General features: G+C 45.8%; 1 protein-coding gene across 2 annotated transcripts in view; it reads left to right on the top strand.

Moving 5' to 3' along the window:
- The first annotated feature begins 5,895 nt into the window (after positions 1 to 5,895).
- PER3 (period circadian regulator 3) overlaps positions 5,896 to 11,552 on the top strand; it is a 69,040-nt gene continuing 63,383 nt past the window's right edge. Inside the window, exon 1 of one of the 2 annotated variants that reach the window (XM_056542386.1) lies at positions 5,896 to 6,371. The gene's annotated coding sequence lies outside the window, so the exon portion shown is untranslated. The remainder of the gene's footprint in view (positions 6,372 to 11,552) is intronic. The other variant, XM_056542385.1, reaches the window with a different exon arrangement.

Here is an 11,552-nt window from a genome sequence, read left to right as displayed (position 1 = left end):
AAATCCCCATAGCAAACATATGCTGTTCTGGACAGTTCCTAAAATGGACAGAGATGTCAGCAGAGAGCACTGTGGTCATGATGTCAACAGAGAACTCTGTGTTCCAAAAAGAAAAGAATTTCCTCTGTAGTATTCATCAGCTAATAAATACTGGAAGGATTAAGATTTTTTAATAGAAGTCATTTACAAATCTGTTTAACTTTGTGGCACCAGTTGATAAAAAAAAAAAAAAAAAAAAAAAAAAAAAAAACAGTTTTCCACTGGAGTAAGGTGTTAATTACCACTGTCAAAGGGCATATCAGCAGTCATTAAAGGGGTACTTCGGTGGAAAACTTTTTTTTTTTTAAATTAACTGGTGCCAAAAATTTAAAACAGATTTGTAAATTACTTCTATAAAAAAAATCTTAATCCTTCCAGTACTTAATAGCGGCTGTAAACTACACAGGAAATTCTTTTCTTTTTGGATTTTTTTGTCACGACCACAGTGCTCTCTGCTGACACCTCTGTCCATGTCAGGAACTGTCCAGAGCAGGAGAGGTTTTCTATGGGGATTTTCTCCTGCTCTGGACAGTTCCCTGGCATGGACAGAGGTGTCAGCAGAGAGCACTGTGGTCATGACAGAAAAGAAATAAAAAAAGAAAAGAATTTCCTCCGTAGTATACAGCCGCTGATAAGCAGGGCCGGCCTTAGGGGTGTGCGAGCTGTGCGGCCGCACAGGGCGCCATAGCAACAGGGGCGCCGGGCGGCCAACACAGCTCGCACCAGGTATATATAATTTGTATTGCCCGACACCCGGGAAATGCAGTTCCGGGCGCCAGACAGTTAACTTCTTCAAACATTTAGCCCTGCTTCTGGCAAGCAGCGCTAAATGCCAGTGTAATGAAGAAAACTGTGCCCTGTAGCGGAATGTGACCCTCCGCACAGGGACACAGTTTTCTGCTTTGCAGGCCGCTCCCTCTCATTCCATTCCCACTACCCTCCCTCAACTGTGTCCCTATGCGGAGGGTCACATTCCGCTTCAAGGCACAGTTTTCTTCATTACACCAAAAGGCTTCACTTACCCCGCCCTCCTCCGCGTCTCCGGTTGGCTGGTGGTCGGAGTCTGAAGAGGGACGTCGCACATGTGACGTACCTCCGCAGACCCGCACAGGACGTCAGTGACGTCACTCGTCAGGCCGCCGCCGGAGAGAAGAGAAGCACAGCGCAGGACAGGTAAGGTTGTCCTTGTGTGTGTGTGTGTGTGTGCATGTGTGGTTGTCTGTGTGTGTGCGCATGTGTGGTTGTCTGTGTGTGTGTGTGTGTGTGCATGTGTGGTTGTCTGTGTGTGTGCATTTGTCTGTGTGTGTGTGTGCATGTGTGGTTGTCTGTGTGTGTGCGCATGTGTGGTTGTGTGTGTGTGTGTGTGCATGTGTGGTTGTGTGTGTGTGTGTGTGTGTGTGTGCATGTGTGGTTGTCTGTGTGTGTGCGCATGTGTGATTGTCTGTGTGTGTGTGTGTGTGTGTGCGCATGTGTGGTTGTCTGTGTGTGTGTGTGTTTGTGTGTGTGTGTGTGTGTGCATGTGCGGTTGTCTGTCTCTGTGTGTGGGCGTGGGGGTACAACAATGCTACCGAATTTGGGGAACCTGCTTCTTCCTAATGTGGGGCTATACTGCACCTAATGTGGGGGAGCTATACTGCACCTAATGTGGGGGAGCTATACTGCACCTAATGTGGGGGAACTATACTGCACCTAATGTGGGGAACTATACTGCACCTAATGGGGGAGAACTATACTGCACCTAATGTGGGGGAGCTATACTGCACCTAATGTGGGGAGCTATACTGCACCTAATGTGGGGGAGCTATACTGCACCTAATGTGGAGAGCTATACTGCACCTAATGTGGGGGAGCTATACTGCACCTAATTTGGGGGAACTATACTGCACCTAATGTGGGGAAACTATACTGCACCTAATGTGGAGAGCTATACTGTACCTAATGTGGGGAACTATACTGCACCTAATGTGGGGGAACTATACTGCACCTAATGTGGAGAGCTATACTGCACCTAATGTGGGGAACTATACTGCACCTAATGTGCGGGGAACTATACTGCACCTAATGTGGGGAAACTATACTGCACCTAATGTGGAGAGCTATACTGCACCTAATGTGGGGAACTATACTGCACCTAATGTGGGGGAACTATACTGCACCTAATGTGGGGAACTATACTGCACCTAATGTGGGGGAACTATACTGCACCTAATGTGGGGGAACTATACTGCACCTAATGTGGGGGAACTATACTGTACCTAATGTGGGGGAGCTATACTGCACCTAATGTGGGGGAACTATACTACACCTAATGTGGAGAGCTATACTGCATCTAATGTGGGGAACTATACTGCACCTAATGTGGGGGAACTATACTGTACCTAATGTGGGGAGCTATACTGCACCTAATGTGGGGAGCTATACTGCACCTAATGTGGGGGAACTATACTGCACCTAATGTGGAGAGCTATACTGGACCTAATGTGGGGAACTATACTGCACCTAATGTGGGGGTAACTATACTGCACCTAATGTGGGGAACCTATACTGCACCTAATGTGGAGAGCTATACTGCACCTAATGTGGGGAACTATACTGCACCTAATGTGGGGGAACCATACTGTACCTAATGTGGGGAGCTATACTGCACCTAATGTGGGGGAACTATACTGCACCTAATGTGGAGAGCTATACTGCACCTAATGTGGGGAACTATACTGCACCTAATGTGGGGAAACTATACTGCACCTAATGTGGAGAGCTATACTGCACCTAATGTGGGGAACTATACTGCACCTAATGTGGGGGAACTATACTGTACCTAATGTGGGGGAGCTATACTGCACCTAATGTGGGGAACTATACTGCACCTAATGTGGGGAACTATACTGCACCTAATGTGGGGGAACTATACTGCACCTAATGTGTGGGAACTATACTGTACCTAATGTGGAGAGCTATACTGCACCTAATGTGGGGAGCTATACTGCACCTAATGTGGGGGAACTATACTGCACCTAATGTGGGGGGAACTATACTGCACCTAATGTGGGGGAGCTATACTTCACCTAATGTGGAGAGCTATACTGCACCTAATGTGGGGAACTATACTGCACCTAATGTGGGGGGAACTATACTGCACCTAATGTGGGGAAACTATACTGCACCTAATGTGGAGAACTATACTGCACCTAATGTGGGGAGCTATACTGCACCTAATGTGGGGAACTATACTGCACCTAATGTGGGGGAACTATACTACACCTAATGTGGGGGAAAATACTGCACCTAATGTGGGGGAGCTATACTGCACCTAATGTGGGGAGCTATACTGCACCTAATGTGGGGAACTATACTGCACCTAATGTGGGGGGAACTATACTGCACCTAATGTGGGGAAACTATACTGCACCTAATGTGGAGAGCTATACTGCACCTAATGTGGGGAACTATACTGCACCTAATGTGGGGGAACTATACTGTACCTAATGTGGGGGAGCTATACTGCACCTAATGTGGGGAACTATACTGCACCTAATGTGGGGAACTATACTGCACCTAATGTGGGGGAACTATACTGCACCTAATGTGGGGTAACTATACTGTACCTAATGTGGAGAGTTATACTGCACCTAATGTGGGGAGCTATACTGCACCTAATGTGGGGGAACTATACTGCACCTAATGTGGGGGAACTATACTGCACCTAATGTGGGGGAACTATACTGTACCTAATGTGGGGGAGCTATACTGCACCTAATGTGGGGGAGCTATACTGCACCTAATGTGGGGGAACTATACTGCACCTAATGTGGGGAACGATACTGCACCTAATGTGGGGGGAACTATACTGCACCTAATGTGGGGAAACTATACTGCACCTAATGTGGGGAACTATACTGCACCTAATGTGGGGGAACTATACTGTACCTAATGTGGGGGAGATATACTGCACCTAATGTGGGGGAACTATACTGCACCTAATGTGGGGAACTATACTGCACCTAATGTGGAGAGCTATACTGCACCTAATGTGGGGGAACTTTCCACCGGAGTACCCCTTTATGAGGTTAAATTTGTCTGGTTAAATGAAAGCGGAGTTGTGATTTGGTTTCTACGGGCAACGGTTTTGACTTTTAGTGGTTGTTTTATCTGCAGGATAGGGGATAAGTGTCTGACTGCAATCTTCTGTACGGGGCCTCGGCTCTGCTGCGGCTCTCCTCCCCTCCATGTATCTCTATAAGCTGCTCCGCCTCTCCCATAGAGCTGTCGGTCGGACCCCCTGCGATCACTTATCCCCTATCCTGCAGATAGGGGGATGGGTGTCTATGGCTGCAGTACTTCTTTAACCACTTAAGGACCCAGGGCGTACCTGTACGTCCTGAGTCCGCTCATGTTCTATAACGTATCATAGCGGGTCGGGCCCGGCCTCTAACAACAGCTGGGAACCGTGGCTAATAGCGCTATTAACCCTTTAGATGCGGCGTTCAAATTTGATTGCCGCATCTAAAGTGAAACTAAAGTGCTGCCAGTTAGCTCAGGGGCTGTTCGGGACCGCCGCAGTGATATCGTGGCATCCTGAACAGCTGTAGGACACGAGGAGGGTCTCCTACCTTACCTGCCTGGTGTCCGATCGCCCAATGACTGCTCAGTGCCTGAGATCCAGACATGAGCAGTCAAGCGGCAGAATCATCGATCAATGGTTTCCTATGAGAATCCAGTGATCAATGTAAAAGATCAGTGTGTGCAGTGTTATAGGTCCCTATGGGAGCTATAACACTATAAAAAAAAAGTGAATAAAGATCATTTAACCCCTTCCCTAATAAAAGTTTGAATCACTCCCCTTTTCCCATTTAAAAAAAAAAAAAAAAAACTGTGTAAATAAAAATAAACATATGTGGTATCGCCGTGTGCGGAAATGTCCGAATTATAAAAATATATTGTTAATTAAACCGCACGGTCAATGGCGTATGTGCAAAAAAATTCCAAAGTCCAAAATAGCTATTTTTGGTCACTTTTTATATAATGAAAAGACGATCAATATGTCCAATCAATACAAAAACGGTTGCGCTGACAACTTCAGATCACGACGCAAAAAATGAGCCCTCACACCGCCCCATACACGGAAAAATAAAAAAAGTTATAGGGGTCAGAAGATGACAATTTTTAACGTATTCATTTTCCTACATGTAGTTATGATCATTTTAATGTGTGGACCTACAGAATAGTGATAAGGTGTTATTTTTACCGAAAGATGTACTACGTACAAACGGAAGCCCCCCCCACCAAAAAAAATTGTGTTTTTTCTTCAATTTTGTCGCACAATCATTTTTTTTAACCCGTCTCTCTGTGAATTTTTGGGTAAAATGACTGATGTCATTACAAAGACGAATTGGTGGCGCAAAAAATAAGCCGTCAGATGGATTTTTAGGTGCAAAATTGAAAGAATTATGATTTTTTTAAAGGTAAGGAGGAAAAAACGAAAGTGCAAAAACTGAAAAACGCTGAGTCCTTAAGGGGTTAAAGGGAGATTTATCAAAACCTGTGTAGATGGAGAGAGCGGTGCAGTTGCCCATAGCAACCAATCAGATCGCTTCTTTCAATTTTAAAAGGGTCTCTGGAAAATGAAAGAAGCGATCTGATTGGTTGCTATGGGCAACTGCATCACTCCTCCTCTACACAGGTTTTGATAAATCTCCCCCTTCGGGGGAGATTTATCAAAACCTGTGTAGAGGAGGAGTGGTTGCCCATAGCAACCAATTTGAGCCTACGTGCAAACTCTGAGGTAAAATGTCACATTCTACTTTAGATTCGAGAACTCGAGGGCAAAATTCCTGAAAACCTTCGGCAATGTGAGGGGGAAGAGACCGCGGACACACCCGACTGTAACCACGCCTACTTCAGGCGGCACTACGCTGTGGGCGGGGCACCCTTTATAAAGCTTCAGCTATAGGGGCGTGTCTGACGCTCGCCCCGCCCCCCCATGCTTAGCTCCTCGGCTGTTTTTGTAACGTGCCCGGACAGGTGACAGGCGATCGTGTCCCGGAAGAGGCACCAATGGTCGGATTTGTAAGGCGCCACCTCGGCCACGCCCCGACCAATCAGAGAGAGGGGGAGCGGAATGTGCAGCCAATGGGCGGGCGCGGGGCGGGGTCCTGTCACGTTGCACGGTGAATGTGTGTTGTGTGAGAAGATGGGGAGTCAGAAGGGGTTCGCGGTGTGAGGTGTGTGAGGCCCGAGCTGTGCCGCTTCTTATCCGCCTGCTGCTCATAGGAGTGTACGGTGTCACCGAGTCCTCGGGTACAACATGAGGCGCCCTGACAGCTGCCACCAGGGTGAGTCCTCAGGTGCCCGTTATACCTGTATCCATTGTATCTATATACTGCATATATGTTTATTGTATCTATATATACTGCATATATATGTTTATTGTATCTATAGAATGTATCTATATATACTGCATATATGTTTATTGTATCTATATACTGCATATATATGTTTGTTGTATCTATATGCTGCATATATATATATATATATATATATATATATATATGTTGTATCTATAGAATGTATCTATATATACTGCATATATGTGTTTATTATATCTATATATACTGCATATGTGTTTATATCTATAGTGTGTGTGTGTGTGTATATATATATATATATATATATATATATATATATATATAATATACACACTGCATGTGTTTGTATCTATATACTGCATATATGTGTTTATTGTATCTATAGAATGTATCTATATATACTGCATATATATGTTTATAGTGTGTGTGTGTATATGTGTATATATATACACTCTGTATATGTGTGTTTATATCTATAGTGTGTGTGTATATATATATATATATATATATATATATATACACACTGCATATATGTTTATTGTATCTATATACTGCATATATGTGTTTATTGTATCTATATACTGCATATATGTGTTTATTGCAACTATTGGCACATACATGTCCTATGTGCCCATTGTTACATTGTATCTATATCTGTTTCCCAACCAGGGTGCCTCCAGCTGTGGCAAAACTACAATTCCAGCCTTCAGCTTTCCGGCATGCTAGGAGTTGTAGTTTTGCTACAGCTGGAGGCACCCTGGTTGGGAAACACTGATCTATATACTGTTTTTATCTACTTGTTTCTTTCTATATATATTGCATATATGTGTTTATTGTATCTAGTGCCTCATACCTGTCATATGTGACCTTCATTACATTGTGAGCACAGCTGTGTTTATATCTATATACTATGTATTCATGTATGTATTGTATCTAGTGTGTGTGGCTATATCCTGTGTACTGTGTATCTATACATGTATTGCATCTAGTGTGCGTAGCTATATCCTGTGTATCTATGTATGTAGTGTGTGTGTGTGGCTATATCCTGTGTACTGTGTATCTATGTATGTATTGTATCTAGTTCCCCTTACATGTCGCTATTATTGTTACATCTGTGTTTTATATCTAGACTGTATACAGTATGTGTTTATCTATATACAGTATTACAGTATATCTGTGTATTGTATCTAGTACCCATTATTATTATGTTACATCGTATATATATATATATATATATATATATATATATATATATATATATACCATTGAAATGACTGTCTGTTTGATATTGCCGCGACTAGATGGCGGTTTTTATTGACTATTTTCAGATTGTATTGATTGGTTAATATCACTATTCTCTAATCTGCGGCCCTCCAGCTGTTGCAAAACTACAACGCAGGCTGTAAGGGTATGCTGGGAGTTGTAGTTTTGCACAGCTGGAGAGCCACGCCCAATGGAAGGTTGGCAGGGCATGCTGGGGGTTGTTGTTGTTTTTTGCAGCAGCTGAAAATCTGCAGGTCAGACAGGGCTGTGACATCATGATGGGTGATACCCAAATTTTGGTCCCCTTTGGCCATGATAGATAAATAGGGTATTAGGGGTACAGGGTTGACAGGTGACATTGCTAGGGTAGGCTGGGGGTTGTAGTCTAAGTGTTTAGAGGTGGTGGTGGTTGTTGTGGCCGCAGCGCACACAGGTGGGGGTGTAAGTATAAAGGGATTTGGTGTGAGCGGCGGATTATTATTTTTTTCCTTTGTTGATTGATCCATTGGGACGTCAGGAGCTCCTGAGAGTCGGTGACCAGATCATGTGGATTCCAGGGAGCTGACACATGACAGCAACGGCTAAGCTGTGTCCTAACAGGGATCATCTGCAACCTGTGGGGCTCCAGCTGGGGGGGAACTATAACTCCCAGCATGCCCAGATCATTGCATTGGGGGCAGTGTTTCCCAACCAGGGTGCCTCCAGCTGTTACAAAACTACAACTTCCAGCATGCCTGGATCATTGCATTGGGGGCAGTGTTTCCCAACCAGGGTGCCTCCAGCTGTTGCAAAACTACAACTTCCAGCATGCCTGGATCATTGCATTGGGGACAGTGTTTCCCAACCAGGGTGCCTCCAGCTATTTCAAAACTACAACTTCCAGCATTCCCAGATCATTGCATTGGGGGCAGTGTTTCCCAACCAAGGTGCCTCCAGCTGTTGCAAAACTACAACTTTCAGCAAGTTGTAGTTTTGCAACAGCTGGAGGCACCCTGGTTTGGAAACACTGCCTATGAGTGCACTGAAAAATATCTAAAATACCTTTTTATATGCAATGGCATGCTATGAGTTGTAGTTCCACCGCCACAGGTTGTTGGCTGTCCGGGCTTGCTGAAAGTTGTAGATTTGCAACAGCTGGAGGCACACTGGTTGGGAAACACTGCATTTCCCAACCAGGGTGCCTCCAGCTGTGGCAAAACTATAACTTCCAGTATGCCCAGATCATTGCATTGGAGGCAGTGTTTTCCAACCAGGGTGCCTCCAGCTGTTGCAAAACTACAACTTTCAGCAAGCCCAGACAGCCAACGGCTGTCCGGGCTTGCTGAAAGTTGTAGTTTTGCAACAGCTGGAGGCACCCTGGTTGGGAAACACTGCCGATGAGTTCACTGAAAAATATCTAAAATACCTTTTTATATGTAATGGCATGCTAGGAGTTGTAGTTCCACCGCCACAGGTTGATCATCATTGCATTGGGAGGTGCCTTATGGATCTAAATCTTTTAGGGTATGCTGAGAGTTATAGTCCCACAGCAGATGGAGCGGCCGCAGGTTGTAGTTCATTGCGGTCGCTTTCAGGGCATGATGGTAGTTGTAGTCCCCAGCAGCTGGAGAGTCACATTGTGCTGGTCAATGTATTGTGAAATACCTAACATTTCTGTAACTTTCAGGCCATGCTGGGAGTTATAGTTCCCCAGCAGATGGATTGCTACAGGTCAGAATAATTGCACTGGGAAGTATCTAATGTACATGCGGTTTTTAGGGCTTGCTGGGAGTTTCAGTTCCCAACAGCTGGAGAGCCATAGGCTGCAGGATAATGCATTGGGAATTACCAAACCCTTTCATTATTATTTATTTGCAGCCAGTCTGAAAAAATAGTACAATGCTGGGGGTTGTAGTTCTACAGAAGCTCTAGAAGTAAAAGTATTATGACCTCTAACTGCATTAGGCAGAGTCTCAGTGTAGTGTAAGTGCATGCTGAGAGTTGTAGTTGCACAATAGCCCCCTGATAGAATTGTTCTAGGACAGTGTTTTCCCAACCAGGGTTCCTCCAGCTGGTGCAAAGCTACAACTGCCAGCATGCCCGGACAGCCGACAGCTGTCCGGGCATGCTGGCAGTTGTAGCTTTGCAACAGCTGGAGGCACCCCGGTTGGGAAACACTGCATTATACCATGTCAAAGGCTGTCAGGGCATGCTGGAAGTTATAGTTTTGCAACAGCTGCAGGCACCCTGGTTGGGAAACAATGCCCTAGGGGGGTCTTGCCTAGTGGCATTGCTTTAGTGGTATCTGATGAGGGCTGTTAAAGCATGCTGGGAGTTGTAGTTTCTTGCAAAACTAGAATGCCCTTGGGCAATGGTCTCCAACCTGCAGACCTCCAGATGTTGCAAAACTACAACTCGCAGCATGCGCGGACAGCCGACAGCTGTCCGGGCATGCTGGCAGTTGTAGCTTTACAACAGCTGGTGGCACCCTGGTTGGGAAACACTACATTATACCATGTCAAAGGCTGTCCGGGCATGCTGGCAGTTGTAGATTTGCAACAGCTGGAGGCACCCTGGTTGGGAAACACTGCATTATACCATGTCAAAGGCTGTCAGGGCATGCTGAGAGTTATAGTTTTGCAACAGCTGCAGGCACCCTGGTTGGGAAACACTGCTCTAGGGGGGGGTCTTGCCTAGTGGCATTGCTTTAGTGGTATCTGATGAGGGCTGTCAAAGCATGCTGGGAGTTGTAGTTTCTTGCAAAACTAGAATGCCCTAGGGCAGTGGTCTCCAACCTGCAGACTCCAGATGTTGCAAAACTACAACTCCCAGCATGCCCGGACAGCCGTTGGCTGTCCGGGCACGCTGGGAGTAGTAGTTTTGCAACATCTGGAGGTCCGCAGGTTGGAGACCACTGCCCCAGGGGTAACTGATGCCCCAGGTTGTAGATCACTGCAGCATTATATTGTTATTTTGGTGTATTATTTGACTCTGGTATAGTCTTGCATTTTTCCCCTGCGGGGTCTTGTATTAGTCGTGCCCCCTCCTTGAGGTTTGCAGAACGAGGATAATCCTCATCGTGTTGGATGGCACTTGGGTCTGGGAGCAGCGTTGCAGGTCTGTGCCAGACACATGAAGCAGATTGCCACTTATGGCAGAGCCAATGGGAGCGTCCGGGCTCAGCCTGATGCCTCTATTGGTCCTTCTGCTGGTTGGAAGCCGTCAGCTCAGGGATTCACGTGAAGCAGACATGCTTTTCTGAGATGCTGGGCTGCGCACATGCCTCCGCCAGCAGCTCTGATAGGAAACCCTCCGGCAGCCATTGCTATGTCTGAGCTGCAGCAATAGACTCGTGTCTTAGGCTGCAGATTGTACAAAACGGCTGTACGGATACATGTGTGCATGCCCACGTGTGGGGAGTGTGCACTGCGCAGATTACAGCTGCAGTACCCACACACCCTCAGAACTATTATACTTGTAGTCCCCGAGGACATTTTATGCCCCTTCCCAGAATGTAGCAAAAAACAGCATGAAAAACACCAACAATACCATAACGTAAAAAATTCCCCTTAACATTAGGACCTGATAGATGCCGAATTATTGGATATTCTGGATCAGTGGATTTTTGCCGTAGATTGTAAATGTCCCTGCAGCACTGAATGATGACGTGCGGAGTAGGGATCAACCGATTATCAGTTTGGACGATATTATCGGACGATATTCATTATTTTGAACATTATCGGTATCGGCAATTACCTTGCCGATAATGCCCCACCTCCCCTGCCGGAGACCGCCGCCGCCATTGCCTCCCCCATCCCCGGTTTTATAATTACCTGTACCCGGGGTCCGCGCTACTTCTGGCTCCTCCGGCGTGCTGCCCTGCGCAGCGCAATGACGAGTGACATC

This window comes from Hyla sarda, chromosome 10 (genome assembly GCF_029499605.1).
Source record: "Hyla sarda isolate aHylSar1 chromosome 10, aHylSar1.hap1, whole genome shotgun sequence".
In the NCBI taxonomy this organism is placed as follows: Eukaryota; Metazoa; Chordata; class Amphibia; order Anura; family Hylidae; genus Hyla; species Hyla sarda.
The sequence above is the reverse complement of the archived record's forward strand: the minus strand, read 5'-3'. Positions and strand labels throughout refer to the sequence as shown.